Source organism: Lonchura striata, chromosome 2 (assembly GCF_050655825.1).
Source record: "Lonchura striata isolate lonStrDom1 chromosome 2, ASM5065582v1, whole genome shotgun sequence".
Lineage (NCBI taxonomy): Eukaryota > Metazoa > Chordata > Aves > Passeriformes > Estrildidae > Lonchura > Lonchura striata.
In genome coordinates this window covers 105,616,249-105,644,195 of record NC_140704.1, presented here as the reverse complement: position 1 = coordinate 105,644,195, position 27,947 = coordinate 105,616,249, and the positions used below count along the sequence as shown (strand labels likewise).

Here is a 27,947-nt window from a genome sequence, read left to right as displayed (position 1 = left end):
GCTCTGAACTTTGTAGCTTTTAGTTAACTTTGTTAGAGTACTATTACCTGAGTGAAATACAGAACTCAAAATGAGCAAAATCTAATTAAAAACATTAGAAGATTTTGAATAAGGAGACGAGTGAGGACAAATTTACAGTTACTGTGTTCCCATGCTCGTTTCAGTCCCATTCATGCTGCCATTGCCTTCTTAGACAATATTTCAGCACAGAAAAAAAAGGCTCTAGAGTTTGACTAAACTTGCTTGGACATGAGTATGGTAGTGCAAAGGTAGCAGGCGTGCTACTGCATGTCTGCAGAGAGATGAGGCTTGTGTTGTGCAAAAGAAAGCAAATAACTTGCTGCTGAGTGCAAACCAGAGCAGCTGTGGACTGCAGCAGCCATCTAGCCAGTTTAACTGGTTATGTACAGCGGGCCCACATGGCAGCATTCTGCATGAAATCCCATGCCTGAACTTAGTAGGGTTTAAGAGATCATGCTGCTCAATGGTGGCTCTGAATGGTCTTTTCCCCTGTGTGTGCTGTCTGTCAGTAAGCAGCGAGGGTGCTTACAACTCAGTGCACTCATCCTCGTGCTGTTCATCTGTTCATAGTCATGTTTGCAGCTGTCTGAGAAGGAAAAATGGAAATAAATCTTATATTTAATTTTACAATTTTATATTAAATCTGATCTGCTAAATCTGATATTCTTGGCTATTTGTCTAGTAGTGTGTAAAAATGACTGATCACCTCTGGACTCTTTAAAATCAACTTTTGAAAGAAGGTGAGGGGCATCTAGAGGAAGGATGGGTGGTGTAATAAAGATTTCCCTCCCACCATGGTGTAGCAACAGCAGCTCTGCCTCCTTTGGGAGGAAATGGTATTTGTACGCTTACCAGCTCTGGGCTTTGCGTTCCACTGCTGTCACATGCACCATGGGAGGTTGCAAAGAACAGAAAATTTGTAAGGCATTTGTACAGTCTTTCTGAGAGCTGCAGAGCAGGGCAGTGTGAAGAGCTGCTCTGGGACACTGAAGGCTGGCAGCAGAAAGCTGGCATACATGGTCTACAAATGGGGAGTGTGGGCAGTGTGGGAACTGGGGTGTCCTCTCGCTATGACTTCTACTCAACATCTCACCTGCAGGACTCACCTGAAGTATCTTGCAGTGGGAAGGTGAGATTACTGCAGACACCTGGTAGTTGTCAGCAAATGGCTGCTCCTTACAGGGAGAGACTTTTGAAAGCTGCTCCACTGGCCACTGAGGGATCAAAAGGAGAAATGGGAGCACAAGGCGGAAATGCCGACACCTTTTCATACGGAGAGTGATTTAATGCATGAAAAACCAACCGAGAAACCTTCCTTGTGGTGCCAGGGAAAGCTTTCCTTGTAACTCTCTTCTTGATCACTTTTACCTAAAAACTTGCCCTGTATTAAATGATGCATATTTAACCAAGTCTTGCTAATATATGGGCTGAAACTAGGGCAGAGAGTTTTCTAGAAAATGTGGGGAGACCCTTTCTAATGTGATTATTGCTTGTGAGCTGTGTCAGGGGGAGGGGAGGCAGAAGGGCATGAGCAGCAGCAATATGGTCTTTAGCAGGTGTTGGGGAGAGCAGAATCTAATGAGAATCATAAAAACACTTGAAAGCTTTTTAACTCCATACAAGATTTTCAGGAGCTGTTGATAGGAAACAGTAGTGATCCAACTGACAGTTAAAGAGATGAAAGGAAACCCTTTGGATTAAATAAGATTTAGGAAATAAAAGGATTAGTGCTAGACAAAAGCTAGATTTAGGGGTTTATTTAATGAGTGCAGTGTGGCATGATGGAATGTGGGGCATCAGAAAAGAGATGAAAGACAAAATAAAAAGACGAATGCAGGAGGTAGTACGGAGGCAAGGAAACAGCACATCTCCAAAAACCCTTCACAAATCTTCTTGTAATTGAAAATGGTACCAAAAAAGTAGTTTTCATTCGCAGTCCTGGCTTCTTTACATAGTAACAAGAAGTGTTACAATGACAGAAAATCTTCTGTGATGGGGCTGTCAGCTCAAATCCCTGCCACAGGAGAGAAGAGCGTACATTATCAATCTACTAGTCTGATTTAAGTAAAATTATCACTCTCTTGTATTCATAATTTGTTGTGATTCCGAGTAGGAGCTGCTGAAGGACCAGTCTGGTTTAAGAGATCTCCATTTGGAGCTCTCTAGTGAAGCTGGTGGCAGTCTCAGAAATGAGGGGTATGTGCATGTTGGTGGAGCGAGGAGCATGCAACTCCTTCATGCAGCATCTGTCACAGGAACATTTAGTCTTGTAGCTTTAAAAGCAGGACCAAGAGTTGTCCAGAGCTCAAGTTCTCCACTTAATCATCTAAAGGTGCACGTTTGTATCACTGGGGAGGTAAAGAAAATAAAAAAAATGTGTGTAAGAATTTGACTCGAACCTATCAATTGTTCATTTAGCAACTCCTGCAAAGTCTGCTGAAGACAGTAGAGTGCCTGCCAATGGGTTTGGCTCTGATATTAAGATAATGTAGTCAGGTAAGTGTAGATACTCTTGGTTTATGAAAGTACTATTTGGAGAAAATACCATATCCTCTGTTCCAAAAATGTTACTCCTAATCTTCTGGATAGTAATGGATATCTCTAATGACAGGCTATTAGAGGAAGAACAACAGAACTTTTTTTTCCTCCCTTCAAGTCTCCAAGTAAGATTGGGTCTTTTTCTTATCTAAGTGCAAAGGAAAATGTATTTTCTGGCCTAATTTTACCAACAGGAAGATTTTTACAAACACAGGTAGTTACAACTGGTTTAGGAAAGTTTAATGTTCTTGGTGGATGTTCGCATTAAAGTAATCCAGACATCTGCTGTCAATGTTTCTGAAAGACATTAGGATAAAAATCTTCAGACAATATTCTCGTTTCACTTGTTCTATTACCACAGAGGAATGCTAGCAGGATTTATGAATGGCTAATAGGAAGCAAACAAACAAACAAAAAGCTAGAAAATTACTTTATTTAAATTTATTGGGAATGTTTTATATAATATTTTGTGGTTTGGACCCTATGTTGTCTCTGAGTGATTTTGTTGCTGAACCTGAATAAGAAATATAAATAAAATAACAAATTCAATTTTTAAAATTGTTTTTTATCTTTTATATTACTTTCTGTAATAATGTGTGGTCCAGTTCATTGCCTTTGGATGGAAAAGGAAGCTTGACTGAAAATTTACAGTGTGCCTAAGAGGCATTTTATTTGTTCAATAAAGTGACCTTCAATATACCAAATAAATAGGGAAATTTTAATGACTTTTTTTTCGTCCAATTAGCCCTTTTATTTATTTTATTACAGTTTTTGTCCAGTTGAGTGAAAACAGTTAAAAGTTGTTTTCCTTAATGAACTGGTCTCCACATTATTAATACAAAAGTAATATGGTCTCCATTCAGATATGATTTTTGAAAGTACTTAGACATCTGCTTGGATTTTCCAAAACACCCAGCTGGATGAAGTGTCTAATAACTCATAATGTCAGGGGCCATAAGTCAGCATCTGTAAGTGCTTAGGTACCCTTGAAACTGGGGTTTTCAAGGTTTGCTTTAAATAACTTGCCTGCAGCACTGGACTCCGTGTCGGTATCTTCCCACTTCCAAGCAAATGCAATCAAATCCAAAGGGCAAAGAGGACAGTCTTTGGACTGCCCTGCAGCACAAGTCCTTTCTGGTCTCTGAGCACTACAGCCTTGGTTGTGCCATGTCCTTGCTTTTGAGGGCCTGAATTTGCAGCCTGGAGAAATGTCCTATAACAGTAGGCTTTGTTCATGTGTACTTCAGGAGAAGAGTGGGGTTTGCTGCTTTGGTTGATTTGTTTTCCCTCCTCATTTCTAAAAATCATAGTTTATACCTGTCAAATCTGTTTCAGAGTGTACAGGTGACAACTAGGTGACACTTGTGGGGCTCCTTTACCCCTAGCCCTTTCTTTCCCTGAGTGGATGGCTGATTAAACTAAAGCAGTTTTTCATGAGTACAGTAGTTGCCAGGAAATTCTTGTGCAGGTTATTTCAAATCTCCCATGTCAGAGTTTCACATCCTTCTTCCAGGGCATAAGGACAGTGCCGCAAATATCTGCAATAGAGATAATAGAGATCACTGGGGTTTAACAATGGCTGATTTTCCAGTGGATATGTTGGTTGCCATTGGGGTTTCTGTTTGTTTTTAAATCTGAAATCAATTATCTGTCATGGGAAATGTTTTCTTGGATGAGGAACATTTGGAAAATGTGTTTTAAAAATGAAAAAATGAAGGTATTAATAAAGGAGAGTTTGAGGCATTGTATTTAACAATGCTACTATACTGCCTTTAGGTAATACATGGATGATTGCTTTAACCATTATTTCAGAACATCCTGGAACACTAATTTTTACACAACTACATATTTATGATAATGTATTCCAAACTTTAAAAGCTTCCAACATTACTTTCTTTTAAAATTACATCGTGCTTCTTCACTGCTGTCTTCTCTTATTTTTGTCTCTCTTTCAATTAGAGTGGAAGAAATGCCGAAATAGTGTTGAGATGGACTTGAAATTCCTCTGCCGTAAACATTAGAGGTTTCAGAAGAACAGGAACTCCTTTTGTCCTCAGCCACAACAGAATACTTATCTGTTGTCCAAATGTATCCCTGGGGACAGGCTTCACATATAAGCAATTTTTCCTTACTAGCAACATGGCTTACCTGGCAATTACTGCACTCTGTGCCCTCCCACCAGCTCCCTTTACCCACTGCTGCTAATGTAAGTTAGAGGGGTCTTGTACCCCTCTCAGACACTATCCTATAACTTTCAACCCCAAAATGAAATTGGCAGAGCCAGCAACAGACTGTTCCATACTAATCACACATTATGAGTGCCACAAAATAAAATGACTAAGAAAAATGTCTGTGGAATTTTTCTGGCTTATTCATTTTCAAAATACACTTTATCTCCAGGTGATATATGTGGTTTAACCTTAGAAAATTTTTGGTGCCACTTTGGGCAACTATAAGGTATAAACCATATGACATCAGACTCAATGATCTTAAAGGTCTTTTCCAACCCAAATGATTCTATGAGTCTTTTATTCTAGTCCTGTATGTTTTTCTCAGAGATATTATAGATGAAAAAGATAATTTTTTTTTTTTTGTCCAGTGTGTCATGCTGTGGTAAGCAGCAGCAAGGTGGAATGCTGAAATCCCTGCTCAGATGGCCTGGCACCCTGTGTAAAGGTATCAGCTGAAGTTTGTTGAACTCATACCCTCTCTTACATGAGGTCATTGTGCAGTGTCTCATGTTTCTGGTTAGCTTTGATGCGAGCTGCAATATTTCTGTGATCTCAGCCCAGGGACAAGCTGGTGGCCCCAGTCTCAGCAGTGGTTAAACACGAGTATAAACAAAGTGGAGATTTGCTATGTGCCAGACAAAGTCACTTTTAAGTGTGCCCACAAACTCATAGAAAAATTGGTATCTTTGGTTTATTGCAGATACGTAATGGTACCAAGAGAAACAGGATTCCAGGCTAAATAATAGGTAATGGTTACCAGCTCATGTACCTTGACTCTGTGATTTCAGTATGTGAAAGTTCAGATTATAATTCTGTAAATACTGGTGGAAGGCTTTGAATGTATTGTCAGTTTCCTTTCTTAAAGATTAAAGGGTTTCTGCACTACTTGTTTTAGCCCTTCATTTTATTTTTTCTTGAGTAAGTTGCTGAAGTCAGCTTTATGAGATATTAGATCATGTATGAAAAGCATGTATATAACTCAATAGATACATTTCTCTTTCTTTTTTTTTTTTTTTCTGTGTGCTTGTGGCTATTTATTTTGAAGGAAGCTATGTATAAACTGTCAGCAGTTCTTAAATAACTGAAGCCTTCAACTGCTGTGTTTTGGGGAGCAGATGGTTTGCCTGTAACTACTGAAGGATGGTATCCTCTGTTTTAAATTTTCAAGCCAAGAGAAAGGGGAAAATTCAAGCTTACAAAATAGATGGTCTCATGGAAAGGATTGCTAGAACATTCCTTAGTACAGTAATCAATAAATTATATCAAATTGGGCACATCAGAGGCAATATGAGAAGCTTCTGTGTGTGCAGAGGAAGGAGGAAGGATTTTTTTAAAGACAGGGAGAATTACAAACTTCATTATTGGTCAACCTGAACAGTTGGCCCTACTCCTGGGCCTAGGTATAGGCTGAGCATGAAGGCATAGCTATGGAGAAAATCTTGGTTTACTTCTGTGTGTCTCTGTGTGCTTTGGGGAGCTGAGTAGTACATTCTAGAACTGCTTTGATGTTTAGCAATTGGTTTATTTTTAAGTGTTTTGGTTAAGCTTCACTAATTCATGAAGATTCCCTTTGAGGAATTTTGCCATAATGCAGATGTTGAAGAATAAACTTGAGAGGTGGGCTCAAGCTGAAACCTGCTGAGGCTGCTTCCCTATGTATCTGCCATAGGAAAAAAAGAGTTTTTTGGGAGCAATTCTTCTAAATTATAAGGAAAAGCTATGAAGCTGTCAGTACATCCCCTAAAAATCAGGATAGTTTTGAAATGGTAGAGTGTTCACTATAACAGGTAATGGGAACAATACATCTGGTCTTCTTCAGGATGAGTCACACACTTTTCCTCTTTTCTAATTCTGCAGAGACTTGGCACCTCTGTGTGATGAAATCCATATACTGGCTGTGGTAAAAGGGCTGAGCTAAACACAGAGCAGATGAAGAGATACAGGTCAGTATGTGCATCTAAAACTGTTTGCCAAGATGACATGGATCCAGAGGAATGTTTGAATATCATCCAGAAATTATCATTCCTAAATATACATCCACTGAGATGACCCAGGAGAATACACACCTGGTTTTTACTTAACCAGTTACAGAAGAGATACCAGCTTGAGGGTCCTGAGATGCTGGAAAATAGTCAGACAGGTCAATGCTGTTGCTAAAATTTCATGACAGTTGGGGTACATTGGGCTGTAGTTTTATTTTTTTTTTTTAAAAACCCCACCCAAAATCAGAACGATTGTGCAATAAAAAAAGAGGACACAAAATGTACAAAATTACTTCAGCTTTGCCAGTTTGATAAACAGGCCAATTCTTGGGTTTGTTTTTTGGTTTTTTTTTTTTTTTCCCACTTGCTCACTTTTGGTTGTGTCTTACATAAGCAACAGACAATATTTTGAAGTTATTTTTTTCTATTAATAATATTCCCTGCAGGCAACAGGCCCTTTATCTGGAAAATGATGCTTATGGATAGAAACTCTCTCTCTGGTTACTGAGATTAACAGTGCAAGATTGTGGACTCCAGAATGAGTGACTTTAAAATGCGAGGGAATAAAACTGTGTACTATGCAAAACTATGTCTATGCAGAACCCTGGGAATATTCCACTTCCTAGAACTTGTTATGGAAAAAGGAAAATTGAGGTTTAGTCTAAATTTTTCCTTTCTTAGGGCTGTCATTATGTCTAACTGTTGCTCTTTTACTCTCCTAACTTGTTATTCCTCTGCTAGCTGTTTATTTCTAGCAGATGCCTGTAGCCAGCTAACATATGGCCTACATCATTGCTCAGCTAAACTGTACACACAACAGTTACTCCTTTCCATTTTTTTAATCCAGCTGAGCCCCCTTTTTAGCTACTTAACATTTTCTTTGGTTTCTCATGGCTTATAATTTGTCTACATTTCTGCAGTGCAGGCTGAAGTATCCTGGGAGGGGCAATTTGGTTTTTTAAAAAGAATTAAAAAAATCTATAAACCAATCCTTTTTAATTCAAGCTATTTATCTTTTTTTTTCAGCAATGTGGGCCCTTATTGTTCTGGAAGGCTCCATAAGAACATGAGAGGCCGTTCTCTATGGAGCTGCTGCTTCCATGAGGAGCTTCAAATAGGCAAATAGCTCAACAAAACAAAACCATCATCTTACTCTGCAGATGGAATAACCACTGACAAAATTGTGCCTGGTGGAAATCAATCTGTCTCTGCTTTGTTGTTTTTATCAATCCTTCTACAGTCTTTGCTAAATGATTTTTCCATTAATTAATTGAAGGCTGTAGATATACGTGGGTTTACTCCACAGTTTGGATGTGCTTTGTTTTGTGTAGGAAGCCTCCAATTTTTCTAAGGATTACAGTAGCTGGCAGCTTCTTGTGCAAGCCAGTTGTGGAAGGACAATGCTCCGTGGTGCTGCGTGTGCCGGGGCAGACAGACGGTTTCCAGATTGAGTCTGCACGCAGCCGTGCACAGCAAGCCCTGCTCTCGTGCCTGGAGAGCTCCTTGGAAAGCACAAGGAAGACGTGGCACAATGAGGCCACGGGAAGAGCAGCCGCCTTGCCCCAGTGAGACATGGGGCACTGCGAGGATTCATCTCCTTGCAAGATGAGGAATGGAAGCTGTCCTTTCGAGACAGTGGCAACACCAGAACAAGCTGCTTTCCTAACCAGCTGATGTCCTTCATGTGGCACTGAGGGCAGCCAACTTGGTGGCCTTGGTGGGCTGCTGGTTCTTTGTGTGACCTTAGAAATATAGCAAGAGACATGGCTGGGTGAGCCTCGCTGAGAGGCATCAGTGTGAAGGGTGCAGCTGAGCTGAAACCACACAGGATCCACTTCAGTGTCCTTCTTTCATGGCTCTGTTCAAATGTGAACACAGAGATTTGAGGAAGAACAGACCGTAGATAAAAGGAACAACCAATCTTACAGGATCTTTAAAAGAAGGAATGAATAAATACCCCATGCAGATGAAAATTACCTACATAAGACACTTTCCAAGAACAAATGAGGAATGATTTCTTCCATCACTGACATCAGTTACACATATGTGGGTAAGCACCACAGTGAGCAGCAGCTCTTCTGCAATCCACAAGGCCACTGGAGAAAGCAAACTCGTGGGTGATACTTCCAAGCATTCAGTTAGGGTTTGCTCTCCAAACATACCTAAATGAAGAATCTGTGATCCCTCAAATGTAGGAATTGTTCAGCCTCCATGTATAACAGACTTTTCCAAAGGTTTGAGGATTGCTTTTGAGCAGGTCCTATTACCTGTATTTATTTCCTCTGATGGGAAGAGCGAGGCAGGCACCCAAGAAGCACTAGCATTAAGCTGGGAAAGGCACAGGAGAATATTGAGAAGCCAAGCTACAATTTTCTCCAGCATTTTGCTGCTTCCCATCATTGCATGTCTGCTAGAAGTAAACAAGATCAGATACATTTATATTGAAAGCAGTTCTGGCAAATTTGGAATCTCTCGACTGCAGATGGAGAGATGATGCTTCATGATGCTTCACATTTCTGGTCTACTGCATATTCAGTGCTCTCTCTGCCTTCAGTCTCAATGCTGCTTTGGCTCTCAGATCATTAGCTTCATTTTGTTCAGCCTTCAGCAATGTGGCTTCCAGATGTGTTTTCCGGTATTTCGTTTATAACTGTGAGGAATCTACAGCATCCAGTCACCCCTGTGCCTGCTTTTTTTTTTTTTTATCTTGGCATTGAAATTCTCTGAACAGGACATTCCTATTAACAACAACAGTCAAAATGCAAAATAAAACTAAAAAACCCTGTAAGGTTTTCATTCTCACCAGGAAGTTCTTTAAGTTAGAACTTTGACACACACACTTTTGTAGAAATATTTACTGGTAAAGTTATAAGGTTTTTTTGCTCGCCACTATGCTATAACAGTTTTCAGCTGACATCTTACATCCATATGAAGTGTGCCTTTTCAGTCTCCAGCTTTGTGAATATCAGTATCAGTGTTGTAGCTGTGATAGTTTTGGAATGTAAATGGTTTATTTTATTACACCAGCTTATAAAGATGAGAGAAAAAATGAGCTGGGGAAAGGCTTGTATGCCTGAAAACTTGTCTGCTTTCTCCAGCTATATGGACTTGAAAGATATTATCTGCCTTACAAATCTTGCCTTCCTTTGTAAGCATGTGGTTGGATAATTATTTTCAACTATTGCTTGGATAAATAGTTTCTAAAGAATTTGGGCACACAAAGTAGCCCTTGCTAAATTGTCTAGAGATGGTTTCTTAAATGAAGTGATTTTCTTCTCAGACACACAGAAATGCTTTCTTGCCAAACGTATTTCTAGATCATTTTAAAGCACAGGGAATTGTTTGTTCTTATGAATTTTCATATGCATAGCAAAAAAGTGCAGGCACTTGTGTTTGTCCAAGTCCTTTTAAAAAGGTGTCACTATGTTTGGCTTCAAAGTGCCTGATAAATGTAGATCAGAAAGGTGATGAATTTGAAATATTAAATTATGCATCTCAGAGCACTGGGGAAATTAAAAAGGGAGGCTGACTAACAGATCAGAAAAACACATAGCTCAAGCAGAACTGTGGCAGTTTGAGTTACTTTCCTTCATTAAATTGATTTTTTTCCCCAGGATCTTCCTATACCTTCCACTGCAATGAGAAAATAGGTTCAGCTTACCTTGCTTTTGCAGGCTTTGCATTTGCAATCTCACCAGCTGGATCCTGAAGGAAGATCATGAACTTTGCAGAAAGCAGCTAGTCTGATCTTGCCTGTGCATAGTTTTAATTGCAGTATTGAACAATTGGTTTGTACTTGAAGGAGTTGGGTGTACCATCTCTTCCAAAAGTATTGCTGTTAATGATAACTGTGCATTTTTCATACCACAGGATTTGAATCCTGATTATCCCTCAGCATCTCCATCTTTTGGGACAGTGGGCTTCTCATTTTAATCCAGTGCCCTCTGCAGAGGCACTGGGTATTTAGCTGTTTTATTGCACTGATTGCAGAGTCCAGGACAGAATGAATAAAGGTTCCATCCAGTCTTTTCTCTATGAGCCATATTCTATATCCTATATACTTCCATAAATCCCAGACTGCCCATCATCTTTCTAATGTTACGGATTCCAGGCTTTACAAATATCTTTCTCTGAGCACCCTACCATGTCTCACAGTCTCTCTCTTTTGACTGAAGTTGTTGTCAAGATGCTGTCATATATAAGACCAGGTTACATTTAATTTTTTCCCTTTCAAAAGGGTAGGCATTTTCTGTTTTACTTTTGGCTTTACCATGGTGTTTTTGGTTTTCTTGACCTCTAAGTCAAGAAATGACACCCTTATTTGTATTAGACATAGTGCAGCCAACAGAAATAGGGAAGGGATTGTCACCCTGTACTGGGCAGTAGTGAGGCTGCACCTCGAATCCTCTGTTCAGTTTTGGGCCCTTCACTACACAAAAGACATTGAGGTGCTGGTGTGTGTCCAGAGAAGAGCAACAGAGCTGGTGAAGGGTCTAGAGCACAAGTGCTGTGAGAAGAGGCTGAGGGAGCTGGGGGTGTTTAGCCTGGAGAAGAGGAGGCTCAGGGGTGACCTTATTGCTCTCCACAAATACCTGAAGTGAGGGTGTAGTCAAGTGAGTGTCAGTCTCTTTTCCCAGGCAGCAAGTGACAGAACCAGAGGAAATGGTTTCAAATAGTTCCATGGGAGGTGTAGATTGGCTATTGGGAAAAATTTCTTTCTGCAGATGGTGATCAGGGATAGAAATAGGCTGCCCAGTGACATGATGGAGTCTCCATGTCTGGAAGTGTTCAAAAGGAACATGGATATGGCACTTGAAGACAAGGTTTAGTGGTGAACATAGCTGGGCTCCATGATCTTAGAGGTCTTTTCCAGTGTTAATGATTCTGTGATGCTATGGTCAGTCCATTCTACCTGGGACCAAACTGTAAATAAGCAAGTCATCTGTCAGTGCTGTCTTGTCCCTTCCCCACGTTTTTACAGGTATCTCAACACATTTATTAAACATTTCAAGGCAGTAACTGATTACCCCTGCTTAGAAAATTAATTACTTAATCCTATCCTTTGTTTTCTATCCAGTTTCTGATATAGCATCAATTCTCTGCCTTTCTCCTCATACATAACTTTTGCATGGCTCCCTGAAGAGACATTTCAGATTTACTCTCCAACGTTTGCCAGGGCAGGGCCCCAACCACTGGACAACATTTTAACCTCACCAATATGACAACTGATATGATGTGTTGTCTTCAAAAGGGCTGTAAACTCAACGCTTGAACCCTTGCAGACTTGCCTAGTGGTCAGTGGAAAAATACATACAAAAACTTGCTTAAAAAAAAAATAAGCTGACAAAAGCTTCAGTCTGTTATTAAGAAACAATGCTGCATGAAGTACTGTGTTTTGCTAGGAAATACTGAACCCCAATTCTGAAACATTGAATGGTTTCAAAATCTGGGATATGCCAGGACAGAGCCTCATGACATTAAGTTATTATTCTGTCATATGAGTGAAGTTAACCAGACTGACTTAATCTTCTTTGAGGCAGCTCAACAGCCATGCTGGAACTAAGCATTTTCATTCTCATTTTGGTTATGTTTTGTGTGTGTGAAATGACTGAACTATGGTAGGAAAGGAAAAGAAAAGAGGGATTTGTGTTGGTTTTCTTTGACCAGCTTCTAGTTAAGCTTCCAAGTGTTGTTAATATCTAATGTACTCTCCAAGGCCTTCTGTGTATTATAATCTTTAATCATCTGTGCTACAGTTTTCACAGAAGTGCTAAAACCATTTTACCACCACTTCCCTGGCAAGACTGTTCAGAGACTCTTTCAAAGAATGAAACTTTTCATGAAGTACAAATCCAAGACATTTGTGAGGTCTTTAAATTCTTGGCATTTAAATTACTGTGTTAAGTCCAAAAGTAATTTTTGGATCTGCAGTTTATAAAATCAGTCCCTTAGCTCCTCATAAATATCAGAACAGAAGGAGGACTGTGAAAATTCAATTGTCTCTACCATAATTAGTAGAAGAAAGTACATTGATATTAGGGGCTATTAAACAGGTTTACAAAGGAGTAAAAGTCTCATGCTTGAGTTTTTTCTTCCAGAATTGCAGACAAAATTGAAAATTTAGAAATTTCTCTCTCACCAAAAATTTGAATGTTTGCGGCTATTGTTTTTTTTTTTTAATAAGGATATCCACTCTAAAATGAAAAAGACTTTAGTTCAGGACCAATGTAGAACGTGTAGAACAAATTATTTTTTTACCTATTTTCTATAAAAAAATTTTGAAGCTCACAATTTGCAAAGGAGAAAATTGGAGGAAAGGAAGTTATAAGCCTTTGCCAAAGTGAAATGGTGTATAATGGAAATATCACAGATTTTTTTTCCTTTTTCTTCATGAGGAAGACCACTACAAACAGACCTTATAGAAGAAATACAAACCTATCTGTTGGGAGGTTTTGTATGTTGTTTTACTTGTTTTGTTTTGTTTTATTTTAAGCTTTTTAGAAATTGTCAGGTTAGATCTTGATCTGGAGTTTTTTGTGTTTTTCAACAGACTCTCTTTCCCCACCTTCTTTTAAATATGAAAAATAGAGATGGAATCCATTTCTGCTTTCACTTGACAGTACGAGAAGTCTTGACTAGCATAACTACCCAGTGAAAATTAGTATACATGAGACCAGGGCTAAGGCTCACCTGTTTTTATTAGGCAGGGATATGGCACGGGAAGAATGCATGCAAGCAAAGTCCAGCACAAGGCTGTCACTCCAGCTATGGGTGGTGTAAACAAACCATTACCTTAGTGAATTTAGGAAAATATCAACAAAGCCTTTACTTTTCAAATCCCATGAATATCTCTCAATCTGGGGCATTGTGTAAATGTCAAAGAGATCTCATTTTTGATATTTGATTGATGCCAAATAAGAAGTCTATGCCCCTTCTTTACCAAGGTTTTTGTGAGAATCACACAGATTGATCTCAATCATACTCATGCAGGCAGTGAAGTTAATGCTAAAATAACAGTAAGTCCCCAGGGGAAGAGGCAAGTTGCTGAATGCTTATGAATTAGTTTGGGGGTCTGGACTTGGCAGGTGTGAAGAGCTTGACAGTTAATGGCTTTGGGAATTCATTCTGAGATGGTTTCTAAATCCCATGCACTATTCACATGCTGTGACAATAAATCATGACATACATGTTTAGCACCTGTTGTGAGCACACACAATATATTTTTCCCCCTAACACTGCAGGTAAGAGGAGCACTTGTGTGGTTATGCTTTGCACTTTACTGAGGGGAGGAGAGGAGTTCAGTGAATCTGCTCTTGCTCGGGAGCCTGCTACAGTTCCCACATCCCAATTTGCTCGTGTAGTCACACGTGCAGTGCACTCCTCTGTAGATATTTTCCATGCATTGCACATACAGCAGGATTTAGTCTGAGAGTTGTGAGGCTACATCCATCAAACCAGGTGCAGGCAAAAAATACTTTCTTAATGATCTTGCCTTGCATTACTACAACATTCAGGCTCTCACACTGCCATACAGATATCAGCAGACAGCTCAAAGTGCATCAATTTGGAGACCGGCACACCTGCTCACTCGACAACTGCCTCAGAGATCTAGTGAGTCTTGGCAGTTTTTATTTGCTCTTCTTCCACAGATGAGAAGTGTGAGAGACCTGACAATAAAGAGTGAAGCAGCCTTTTTCCTTGGCAGTGAAATGTGAGCAGTTGTGTTAATTTACAGACATTGTAATCCCTTGCTGTTAATTTTATTTTGGAAGAAAATTATGAAAGATCATGTGTTTCCTAGAGGCCATAAAACAGATTGCCAGTGAAGAAAGTTATCCAAAGCAGACAATGATAGAAATAATAATAATTTAGATACTCATATCTATTTATATCTGTCTTGTGCTTTGCAGGCTCCTGTCTGAGAAAGTTTCTGAAATCTAAGAAGATTTCAGAAGAGCAGTAGCAATTTAAATTGTGAAGAAGTACCATGGCATCTCTGGAGGCAACTCTTACTCCTATCAAAAACACAGCAGGATATTAATCATTCTTTCAAACTAGAGTTGAGTACTTCAGATAAGTGGTATTAACCTCCAAAGGGTGAATGATGACAGGTGTTTTCTCAATTTCCATTCCTCATCTCCACTGCAGCCCTCTCTCCTCTAAAACACCATATTAGAGAGGTGAGCTGTAAACATGTCACAAGCACATCATAACACCACATTACATCATTGCACACAACATTCCAGAGCATGGGCACCTCAATGAGCTTCCTCAGGGTACCATACAAGGATCTCATGAGACCCACTAGTGGCTTTACCTTGCTAATGTCTTTTGTTTCCATGGATTTTTTTCAGTGACGTGAAATAGTGGATCAGTTTTATGAAATATATGCCTGAAATATTTCGGGTTTTAACTAGCCCCAAATCTTTGTCTGGCTGCAGCAGTTTTAGTTGTCTACTGGGGCACATTTCCATGGGCAGAAGCACCTGCTGGGTCCGGGTGTTGAAGCTGGAATCAGCACAACCCACCAACGGGCAGAGCTTAGCACATCTGCTTGCAGAGGCCTCGCTGACTCATGTGCGTGTGCACAAAACCAAAGACTTTGGAACTCCTATGTTATGCTTTTGTACCTGTCCAAAGTAAAGGCCACACGATCGCTCACAAGGAGGTGTGAGCATGCTCTGAGCTGACTGGAAGCCATCTAACAAACCAGTGTGGCACTAGCCCTAAACTAACATGCCCTGCTCTCAGCTGAGCTTTATTAGCTTGGGTTGGTGCCCTGCTAACCACAGCTGTGGGTTTCTTGTCAGCTTGGGACTACAAGCAGAACAAGCTCAAGTCTCTCTACAGGTATTGCTGTAGTGTTTTAATGCTTATGAACAGTTTAGAAATTAGAAATGTTAATATTTCTACTTTCTATCCTCAAAACAAGCCACAAGGTGAGTTACATGTCTTCCTATTTATAGCCCCTCCATCAGCAAGCTCAGAATGTTTTTCAGTGTTTGTAATCTATGTGCTGCTCTGAGAAATTCATCCTTTATGCAATTAAGTATTCTTTTCCTTTGCAATTCTTTTGTAGCTGAAGAGACAGGGATTTCTCTAGCCCATTAACAAGAAAAGCAAACAAACAACAGAACTATAGAAGATTAAGAAGGAGTAGATGAGAACAGACTTGGAAGCTCATGTGGAAGAAACAGATGTTTCTTGGAAATGTCTTCAAGGTATTTAATCTAGGTATCTGATCTGGAGGCTGGCTTTCTTTAAAGAATATATTTTTGGGAATTTTTCCTGTGAAAACACATTGCTGGAAAATGGTTATTTCTTGAAACCAAGCTCTGCATTTAACAAAAGATGAAGTGCCTTGGGTACAATGGTCCTTCCCTGGCTTCTGGTTGAATCCATTCTTAATGAGTGGAAAACTTTAACAGTGTTGAGCCTTGGCGTACTGTGAGGAGGTTATCACAGATTCTGGAGTCTGTGCTCTTTGCTTATCATCTTTGTGTTGTTTGGTTTCATAAGTACAGGGCCTGTGGGTGATAGATTCATGGTACTTGGGAGTATGGTGTTATGCTGCCTTCTGAAGAATTAAGGTTCTCTTCTCCCCTGTTTCACTTTCAATGTTTTATTTTCACACTCAGAAACCTGCTACAATTGAAATGGGTAAATTTCAAACTTAAAACTGATACATTTGAGTTTGACAAACTGGGATGTCTTTCCCAGCAAAATCTGACATAAGAGCTTAACAGTTCTTTCTATTCAGAATTGCTTAAGTGTTTGACTAAGCTTCCTGACATTGAACAAAGTGGAGGTATTGAAACAGTAATAAGTTATGCTATTTTTTACCCTGATTTTAGCTAGAAGCAGATATAAGAAGAGCACATGAAAATGGAAATTGGTTAGCAAAATGTTTCCACAACAGAAAGTCTATTTTCATTTGATTTTCTTTTTTTTTTGTTGTTTTTTGCAGATATTTGACAAATATGTTTTCAAGGTATGCAAATAATTTTGCATAAACTGCTATCAGTTTACAGACACATCTGCAGTTGCAAAAAGCACTCTCCAAAATGCATTGACCTTATTGCTAAGGGGATGTTCAGGGAATTTTTCTAGCTCACAAAAAAAGCAGACTAAAGTTTATGTTTTCTATTTCTCTGTGAAGTCATGGAATCCTGTGGGTTTGCTTGTCCTGAATCTGGAGGTACAGTATCAGTTGCGTGGTACTTGGGCTTCATTGCACACCAGATCAGTGAGAGAGGGCAACTGAGAATTTTGGATGCTGTTCAATACCTCTATGTTGGTGCCTTCCATGCTATTTAGAGGAAATATTCCTATGGCATATTGGAGGGTAGTGGAATAAACCTACCATCTCCTAGCTGCTGAGTGGTAGATATTTCCCACAATAAGACAAGCTTGCCTGTGAGCAAATGCACACTGGAAGTGCCATTTTATTTAGCTTGCTGGTTTTATGTTGTAGCTGGTTTTGTGCTGGTTGCTAGTATCTCATGCTTCTGGAATAGGATGGCATTTGGAAGATCATGTTTTCTGCCTGTAAAGATGGTATAATGATTTTGCAGTGAGTGTCTGAAATGTCTAACACGTGTTTTTGGAATCTCATAGAGAAAATGATGAATGTGTTTTATTGTTCATCCTTCAAGGGAAGAGAGATGGGGACTCTCATATCAGTGGGGGAAAAGGCTACCAAGTGATGAGAAAATAGTTGCATTATCTCTGAAAAAATGAAAATGTGTCGTAACAATGCAAGGTTTTCTAGGAAAACAGCAATTACAAAATCATATGTTTACACTTTGCTGCTTTTTCTGGACAGTTATCTTGCATTTCATTTTGAATGACTTTAATTGAAAATGATGGAAAAGTGATTTTTTTTTTTTTTTAAGATCTTGAGGCAGTTTTCTAAATCCTTTATTTTCTAGATGATTTTACATTAGTCAGCCATGGGAAATATTTCCATGGGGTGGATGGAGAGAAGGAAAGGAGGCAGTACCTCATTTTTATTTCTGTGATTTTTGTTGTTGTTCTTGTTGTTGTAGTAGGCTACAGGTGTGGGCCACCCATTTGTCTCACTTGAAAGAACTTACCAAACTTTTGATATTTACTGAGTTCACAATACCCTTTGCTCCACAGTAGTAGCATCTGTAGCAATGGAAGATGATACAACAAATAATTTGTTGTTGGAAGGGACCTTAAAGATCATCTAGTCCAACTCCCAGTTGAATGAAAGAAGGAAGCAAATAAGCTGCTAGAATTGGCTTTATTTCTTCATTATTTATTATTTTCTACTGATCCAGAAAACCATTAAAGGGAATATGATCTGGGTATAAAAAGAGGACAGAATCAGCAACGTGTAGCGGAGATGACCTGATAATCAAGTTCTTCACAGTCTGCTCAGATGTGATTCCTTCTACACCATTTTCCCTCCCTTTCCCACTTTGAGTATGCTCCCTGGTCAAGAGAGAGTTTGGGGAAAAAAAAAAAAGAACGAAATCCCAGGACTGGTTTAGAAATCCATAAGCTGTAAGGGAAGCATTCATTAAAGGGTGGTGCCAGCAGCCCTGTCCCTCCTTGCAGTGCTGAGACAGTTGCAGAGCTGGGATCGTGTCCCTTATCTTTGTTTTGTAATCCTTGCATTCCCATCATGTGTCAATGCTCTCATCATCTGAGTGAAGATAATTAGAAGTGAGTGAGTGAGAAAAGTTCCATCTCTGCAGAAAAACTGCAGCACTCAAAATTTGGTTTTCTTTCTTCCCCACTGGAACAAAAGAAACATTTAAAACTGCTCCTAGTTAAAACTTTCTCCTTGGGGAAAACCCTGAATTAGCCTAATCTGGGTTTGAAAATCCTTAATGAGTTTAAGACAGGTCTTGAATCTGGGCTTTCTTCACTAAAGAAGGTCCTCATACTCTGTTGGTTTGGGTAGCAGAGGGTGGTCTTGCTCCATCTTAAAGAATGATGATTTCTGGATTTTGTCACTGTGAATATACCCCTTTATACAGAAAGAATTTTAAAATGTTTTTTATCAAGAGATATTTGACCTCTCTTCAAGTCATTGTTTGAGACAGTTTCAATTAATAAAGAACAAAATGCTTGCCAAACTTACTCAATAGTTTCTTTGTGCTGGAAGTAACTGTCAAATGTCTAATAATTGACCAAATCTATATGAAGCACTATGTAACAAGGTCAGGGTAATGGATGTACATGAACTCAGGAGATGTTTTTTTCCATCTACCTTCCCCTTTGATCACAGGTGTGTTCTGTCATTCCACTCCAGTAACCAAACAGATTAGCTCCTAAAATGAAAAATTGCTTGAAATTTGATATGTGACACAGTGTCCAGGCCAAAATGAAAGGAGGAGGGAGAGAAGGAGTTATAAATTTTGCTGTCTTCATATTGTGACAGTGGCAGCATAATTTTCTACAAAGGAGATAATATTTCCACATTATTCAGCTGGCCAATGAGGTGCACAAGCCTTTCCAGAAGCAAGAAAATTTCCTATAAAGAATGTATCAAGTTATAGTTTGCCAAATTAAAGAGAAACAGAAAGAAAAATATCTGCTATCTTGATATCTGCAATATTGTGGCAGCTAGATCACCTCTGTAGGCAAAGAATCTGCATCTGCAAATATTGAATGTGCAAATGGGTTGGCTAAACGACTTTGAGAAGATGTGTTGTCCTGAAATATCTGTTATAATGTTGTAACTGATGATAGGTTTGTGTTTTATCACATGCATGGAAATAAATATTATGGTATTCTTATCAAATGTGCAGGAGCAGTGGGTATGGAGAATACTGACTGCAATTCATAATGTGAATTCTGCTACTCTGCACTGGTTGTTTGGTTTGGTTGTTGCTGTTTTTTTTTGTTTGTTTTTTTTTTTTTTCCTCTTTCCCTGAAATAGACATGTCTATAGTTAGCCTACTTCTTTTGCTTTCAGAAAAGAAAGGCCCTGAAGTTTATGCATGTTGCTGTTGCTCTTTTTAAATGTGAATGTATGCAATGGCTCATATTAAAGTTAGCAAGCATTGCTGGAAATCTAAAGGGAACTTCTTAAAGCCCAAGAGCTGAAATATCCTGGTTGAGATTGTTGTCAAATTAAATTTGAAAACATTTCTAGGTGTCATTGGTAATGCTTTTCCAAGTGGAATTTGTTAGGTAGAGTGATTTTTAGATAATGGATAAATGAAAGAAGATCCAGTATATGAAGTTATGATAAAACACTTTCATATTTGGCTGTATTTTCTGGGTGGGCACTGGGGGGCTAAATTATAGCATGCACTGTAAATCTCAAGGCAAACACTGGGATCAGTGTGATTTACTTAGCTGCAAACTGTCAGACTCTCCCACCTTTATATACAGTACAGGCTTTGCATATTCAGAGAAACCAGTGAGCTGCAATTCACTGTTTGCAGAAAGCAAAGGTAAATCAACTTTTCAGCAAGACTAGTACATAAATCAATGAACAGTATATTCCTTTGAGACTCTCAAAACTGCACAGGAAAGCCACTCTAAATCCAGATTAACAGGGATCCTGATTTATGGTTGAATCAAACAGCCAAAGTCTATTTTCAGCGATCTGAAATACTAGATTTATGCAGCTTATCTAGGTGACAATCTTATGGCTTTCCACTGGCACTGTTTATTCATTTTTGTGCAGATATATAGGAGCTCAAAGTATGCATTGCTTTGTATATGTGTGCTCTACATTTGTAGAGGGTTACTGACATTTGATTGAAATATCCAATAGACAACTGCTCTGTGGAGATTATGTGTGGGTACTCTTCCTTCCCTTCATCCTTTGGCTGTGTTTTGTATCTGCTGTTTACTGTAGGCCATGCTTGAACACTGAACCTGGAATCCTTACAAAGAAGCAAGTGACCTGAGTCTTGCAACTGGACTAACTCAACAGCAGCGCTGTAGTCAGCAAATCTTGTTTTTCCTGGCGGGTGTGGCTGCCAACATCAGGTGTTGTCATTGCTGCACAGCCTGCCTGCCTGGCTGTCGTGGCTGACTGGCTCACCATCCTTTGCTTCCTGCTGATCACTTAGTGGAGACGCGCACTGGAGCTGCATCAGGACTGAAAACAATGTAAACTGGGTGGAGGCAAATTAAAAACGCTTTGTGTGCATCCCTCTGGAATGAAAATACACAGGTCGTGAATGGCTGGCTGTAGTCAAAGATGTGGATGTAGAGTTTCAGCTGGAATAAAAGTATTTTTGCATCAATAATATGAATCTGAGTGAGATTTTAAAGAGGAAACAAGTAAGTTATTCTGCCCTTAGCTGGACAGCAGTAGTGAACTCCTTTACTTTTTAGGGATTGAAGCACTGAAAATATAACTTTGGAACACCACATGCTAGATACTCCTAAGCACTATGTTAAATTCATGATTTCTTCAGTGCTCAGCTTATCTGAGCTGCAGAAGCAGGGGTTGAGCATGGCATTGTGACTTTCTATTACCCTGGAGCTTAGCAGGCATCTGTCTTTGCCCTTGGCTGCGAGTTGTACTGCAGCACACTGGGCCAAAGCATCTCCTGTGAAGATGATTGATACAGCTGCGGTCTTACCATTGATGTTGTTCAGGACAGGATCAACAGGTGATGCTTAGCATGCATTGCCTGACAGGAACTGGCTGTATACAAACAAAAGCATTTCTGTTAAAGAAAAAAAAGTTAAAAATCTGAGACTCAAAAGCAAATATTTGCTCATGGTACACAAAGTTATCCATAACTGTATACAAATACTGAGGACAAAGGACAGTATAATGGTTTGTCCTTGATACTAGAAATTCAGCAGTTTGGATTGTGCATGAAATGAACAAGCAATCTAAAGAAATATTAAAAGCTGTGTATCTCCAAACTTCAGATAGATACCTTTTGCCAAGATTGCAATAGTAAGGTTAACCATAAATTTCAGTGCAAGCAGATTGTAGCATATTATATATGAGCCAGTTAATAACTTTTAACTGAAAAGGCTTTTTCCTTTCACAGAAGACTAATCAAAAGACTGCAAAGGTTTTGTAAGCAGAAGAAAAATGTGTTTTTTCTACATACTTCTATCCAGACTTCTAGTCTGTTTTTTAATTAATTTCAGAACATTTTTGTTACTATTTAGCAAAAATACATGTTTATGTTTGACCTGAAACTGATGTGTAGCTCTGCTTTATTAGCTAGAAATTCTGATTTGGGTCTTTGCCACCTTAATATCTGCTTAAGTAGACTTGGGTTGCAGATTGAATTCCCTTGCCTAAACCCACAGCCTTCATCTCCCAGGGCTGTTTTTATTTTTCGGGTGGTAACCTCCGTACCTGGCATGTCTACTCCTTTCTTGATCTTCAAAAACCTAAATATATCTCATCTCTATGTTATTTTTCAATTTCTCATTTCCCCAGGTTTTGATTTATTTTTAGCTGCCAAGGTTTTGCTTTTCCTCAGGAAGGGAAGAGGAAAGCTTTCCGAGCCTGCTTTTTAATAGATATAATCACTATCATTTTTCTGAGAAGGAGGGTGTAAGATGGTAAATCCAACTCACTAAGGGATATCACCACCAAGCCTACAGTAAAGGCTGACTTCTTTCATCAGGGCCAGACCTTGCTCTATAGGTTTTTAGTAGGAAGAAAAGCTGCTGCTCCTGGGTGAAGCACCTGGAAACAACAGGCTGATTTTTTTGTTGGTGTTTTTAATTTCAGTACTATCCAACTTAGAGCTGCCTACCTCTAGTTGAGGTGTTCACAAGGCAGTTTTAGTGCTTTAGTGTAAGGTTCTTTGAAATCATATTTCAGTTTTGAGGGGATGATTTATGTCCTGCTGATGTGATACTGGACACAGGGTTTAATCCCTTTTAATTTTCTTATAAAATGTTTCCTTGCATTCATTTGGACTGTCCATTAAGTTCTGGGCTACGGGGCTGGAATAAAGACATAAAAACATTTGACTTTTCCCCTTCCTTTCCTACCATCCTTCTATTTCCTTGCCCTGTTAGAAATTGTCCCTCATTCCTGGCTGAAGGTAGGTGGGAAGAAAGTGATGGGAAAAGCCTGGAACTAGGCAGAGGCAAAAAAAATTAGGTACCCTTTCCAGGAATGAATGAGACTTGAGAGAGTATAAATTGCTTGTGTTTTGAAGATCTCTTCTTCCAAAATCTGCTCAGTTGTCACCTGTACAATTTATTAGAAATAGCATTCTTCATGTTCAAATTAATCTTTGAAATTTCTTTCCCATGTACTTTTTCTACCTCTGCCATATTCTCTGTGACTTGCCACCCTGACAATTTTTTTTTGTTTGTTGTTTGTTTTGTTTATTTGGATCTCACAGAGGGATGGCCTATCTTTGTTGTGGAGCCAAAATGTAAATGTCTGGCTATTAATTTGATTTCTTGGCTTGGAGTGCTGGGCCAGTGTAGGAGAGGGTGCAGTGGGTATGCCACATTTATTTTGAACCATCTAAAGGGGTTTTAAAGTATAGGTCACAGATATAAACCAGACATATATGGAGAAATGTGACTGCAGAGGGTAATAATTAATATTTTGATTTTCTTCTTGATCTACAACTATATCTAGTACTTATCTAGGTTCTAAAATTGCACTTTTCTGCTGCCTTGTTCTAATATGTGTAAAGTCTTACAATATTAATGCAAAATTCTTATTTTATGTACATTGGGTGTTGAACTGGCTGCAATACAAATGCCATACATGAATGAACACCAGGACTGTATGCACGTGTCAGAGTCACTGTTTGCTCAGACACATTGTGGGAGAAATAAGCATGATTAGGCAAACTTGTGCCTTTCAACCTGTTGGGTTGGAAGGTATCTAAGAGGATTAGAAAGCTTATGAAGAGCTTGGTATAGCCTTTGAAAATCTAGACCAGTCTTGGATGCTGGTGAGTGTGCCTAGATTATTTACTGTGCTGGGTGTTTAACTTCATCTGACAGAACAAGGAAGGAAGCAGTCTGAATAAATGTGCTGATCCCTTACTACTGTAACCTGGAAATTGATTTGTGGTTACTGTAAAATCTATCATAGTCCCCTGCTGTTGAATACCAAAATCTTCAAAAGATAGTCTAGTAGGATAATATGATTTTTTTTTTTTTTTAAAGGAGCTTAATTATATGATATCCAGTTAAACATCTAGTAGGATTTCCAGGAAGATTAGGTATTGAATTTCCATTGGAATACACTAGAATAAGAGGGGTCTGGATTAGTTTTAGAAGAATTTATTCTTCAGTTACTTGATTCTGTGGTATTAGTAAGTGGAGAGTTTGGTAACCTCACGGTGCTGGACTCTGTGCAAATGCAAGAGAAAGGAGTCTTCCTTTGCCATTGCAGTAGCCAGAAGAGGAAGAGAATGGGTGAAGGAGGGCACAAAATAGGAAACAGACTTCCCAGGTGTTTTCTGATGCTCCAGTAAAGTCTGGTTCACTTCACCACCATGACACTGGCTACTGGCAAATCTAGAGTCTCTGCAAGCCCTTTGCAACCTCAGTCTAGATGTGAGGAAACGATGACTTCTGTAATTGTTTGCCATGGGTATTTAAGAAAAAAGAACTTCGGTTTTAAATGGATTTTTCCTCTTCAGTGCTTATCAATTCAGTCAGGCTGATTAAAAAAAAGCCATTTTCCTTGGTCTGCAGCATCTGAGCAGACACTGGTGAGTTGCAGCCACCATGCTTGTTTTTGTGCTGTCCATGACCACCACCACAGAAGCTGCCTGCTGTGGGAGCTGTAATCACAGCGAGCCTTGACCACCCTCTCCAAACACTGTGGAGCTGGATTCAGTGCATTGTCTAGGGCATGACATGCTCACACCACACAAATGACTACAGCTGTTGGGTGCTGGCTTCTGATTTCAAAGCCTCCAGCCCTCCTGCAGAAGGGCAAGCACTCTCTAGCTTTGGGAGAGACAAACTCTACCATTCCCCGAGAGCTCTGGAGGTCAAGCTTTCATCCTGGTGCCTTGTGGATCAGGCTGCCTCCCCCACCTTTCTCTTCTGTCCCTCTTTTCCTGGGGACTGTAGAAGACCATAAAATGCTTTGATAATTAAGCAGGGTAAATTTCCACAACCCATAAAACATAAAAGGAAATACTAAGCCAAATTTAGCTCTCAAATACCTTTCAAATAACTTGTATTTAATGCGTGGTAAATGTCTTTGGTCAGAGCTCTTGAACAAACAAATCTCAGAGCCTGGTTTATAATGTTGTGTGTCCAGGCTCACTATAGCCATTCTGAGAGTGTTCCTTGGTTCAGGTTTCCCTCATAAATTGCAATGTGGGAACCAGCAGAGGTAAAATAAAGAGCTGACCTGAAACTTTGCCCAAACCACAGACTGGAGATAAATTGTTCTTTTGAAATTTGAAATAATATTTTCTTGTTTATATAATCTTTCTCAGTCAAGAAATTTGGTAAAGGCTGGCACTTGCAGCAGACAGAGAGAGAAATTTGCAAGTCTGGAAAAATTTGGAGAATAGCCTGAATAGTGTTTGGAAATGACAGATGGTGATTGGTAGTAACTATGTCAGATGAGTTTGGTTAGAAATTACATGAAATCATTCACAAAGTCAGTGGTACATGCTGGACACTTCAAAGCTTTGAATGCAGGACAAATTAACAGGAACTGAGCATGGACTTCTTCAAATTTAAACCATCGTGTTTCACATACTTCTGCTCTCAGTGTTCTGAGAGCTTGCTTTATGGCTGGCCTATAGCTGAATTGCAACCTGCTCTTAATGTTTTGGGCCCATCATGTGTTATGGGTAAGGTAACGTGTTTGGCCTGTTCAGCTTTAGGCTGGCCCATGCTTGGAAGGGAGTTACACACCTGCACAGCAAGGAGCTACCACCAGCATCTGGCTCAATGTACAAAGGGGCACAGAAGAAGCCACAGAAGCCCTTGAGAGGTAGAAGCAGTCTCAGATATTTGGCCATCTTCTTTCCTATTCTAAATGGCAGAAAAAACAACAGCATTTTTAGAGCTTCCTTTTTCAGCTCCAGCAGACAGTCTTTGCAGTCAGGAGGAAATTTGCTTTGCAATGGGAATACCACTGATGGGCTGGGATATTTGTGGGCACAGAGGATTTCAACTTCTTTGGTTTTTTTTTAAGAGCGAGGTAATGAACTAGCCATTACCTGCCTTGGGTTGGGGAGCTTGGAACTATGGTAAGAAGATGAGAGCATAACAATGATGAGGGACAGAGGTCTGAAGTGGGGGACCCAGATTAGAAAGATTAAGAAAATAGGGGCTATGGGGTCAGGAATTCTGACTACTGAGATGTAATTTTTCCTCTCCTTACTCTTTATGAGAGACTTCTCACAACAGCCCATGTGATAACTTGTTTCTGTGCTGTCTAGTTAGATGTTTGCTAGGCCAAATTAAGGTGCCAGTGTTAAACTCTTATGGTTTATGTTGTTTGAAATCTGTAATTGTTGGAGTCTTTTTTTGGTGCTTCCAATAATAACTTGCTTCAGATTTCCTCACTGCAAAGCTGGCAGCAGGCATTCTCAGTGGAGACCAATGTTTTTTGCAAGGTAGAGGTTCACTCCCTTAGCTTTAGGCTGACTAATTTGCCTAAAATAATCATCTGTCTTATAACATCCTGGCCTGATAATTCAAAGGCAAAATACAATTCCCTCTGCCTTTAAAATTAATTTTGTTATTTTAGGAAGGTTTACAGCAGTGTCAGGATCAGCTCTTGCAAGTTTACTGAGTTAACATTGTGTAAATTCTAGAAAGAATGCGCTTAAAGGAAAACCTAATTAACTCGGCTTTTAGTTAGACTATAATGACTGGACAAGATTAATATGTGAGTCAGCCTTTATTTCCTGAAGCATCCATTTATTTCTGTGTTTTAAGAGACACATACTGTATTTCTGTGAACCAGCAGCTACCAATTAAATCTCTAGCTGTGCTTCAGTAAACTGCCAGACATTTTTAGCAGTGAATTTCAAGTGAGATGAAGCTTTGTACTAGGGAACTTTGAGTGTGTGAGTGAGACTGATAATGTTTTATTTTAAAAATGAAACATTAACAGAGATAAATATTGTATTCCAGTTGCATGTTGAATGACTGCAATCCAGGGGTTCCAGTCAGAAGCCTAATGCCCCAAATAATCATCAAAACCAGACAGCTGAGTTGGGTGATGCTTCTTACATGTATGCTCAAGCACAGCCATTTAGCCAGAGGGACTCTTGTTTTTAAGACTATTAAGTGGATTTGGGGGAAAAAATGCATTGCAGATGTCTTTTTTTTTTTTTTTTTTAATTAAAAAACCCAGGAGCTTTTTGCTGCAGTGTGTTGAAGGACTGCAGGTTAAGACCTTCTACATCCTCTAATATAAGTTATTGCTGCATCTTAAAATGAACTTCATATGCTTCCAATGATCCTAGGTAATTTCCTTTAGACATAAATCAGCATGGTGTCTAATATTCTAAGTGAGGATAATTAAAAGTAGAGCCAGGCATAACACAGTGAAAATTCTGTCCTAGTTAATTTTAAGGAGCAAGATGGTAAAGAATTTAATTGAACACAGCATATTTCAAAAGGTTTGGAAATGAGTGTTGGATAAAAAGGAAATTGCAGTAAAATTACAATTTATTAAAATTGCAAGAAAAGTACAAATTTTCTTTAAAGTTTTGTTAATAAAGCCCTTACAGGTTTAGTAGCTTAAATATACCTGTGCTTCTGTACATTTTTCTTTTGAGATCTCCAATTAATTGAAGTTTTATTGTCACTCTCTCATACATGTACCTTCTTCCTTCCATTGAAGACATTGCCAAGATTTCCATGGGTTGATATGATATTAAAATCAGACATTCTTCTCTTAGTAGTTGGAAAATGTCAAAGTATTTAAATGCTATGTTCAATAGAAATTTTGGTCCCAGACTCAAGTTTGGGTCCTGATGGGTTCTTACAGAAGACAGAACTTTCAGCCCAGGAAGGATAATTGTGGTTTCTTCTGTCATTGCTGGGAAATGAGATTGTCCAAGAACTCAAAATATCTAAAATAAGCTCATGCTGTTGATCTGTCCTTCTGAATAAGGGTGTCTCTATTAGGCTTAGAAGCCTAATTTCCATTTCCCTCCTACCTCCACCCCCAGTCCTGATGTTTGTCCTGGAGCAATGTAGAGAGCAGAAATGGAAGTTCCCAACAAATTAGCAATAACTT

The 27,947-nt window shown here is 39.2% G+C and overlaps 1 long non-coding RNA gene across 1 annotated transcript; it reads left to right on the top strand.

Moving 5' to 3' along the window:
- The first annotated feature begins 267 nt into the window (after nucleotides 1–267).
- LOC146768362 (uncharacterized) lies at nucleotides 268–25,176 on the top strand. Its single transcript, XR_014952855.1, has 3 exons — nucleotides 268–15,711; nucleotides 15,852–15,993; nucleotides 20,619–25,176. It is a non-coding gene; the product is annotated as an uncharacterized LOC146768362 (long non-coding RNA).
- The last annotated feature ends 2,771 nt before the right edge of the window (nucleotides 25,177–27,947 follow it).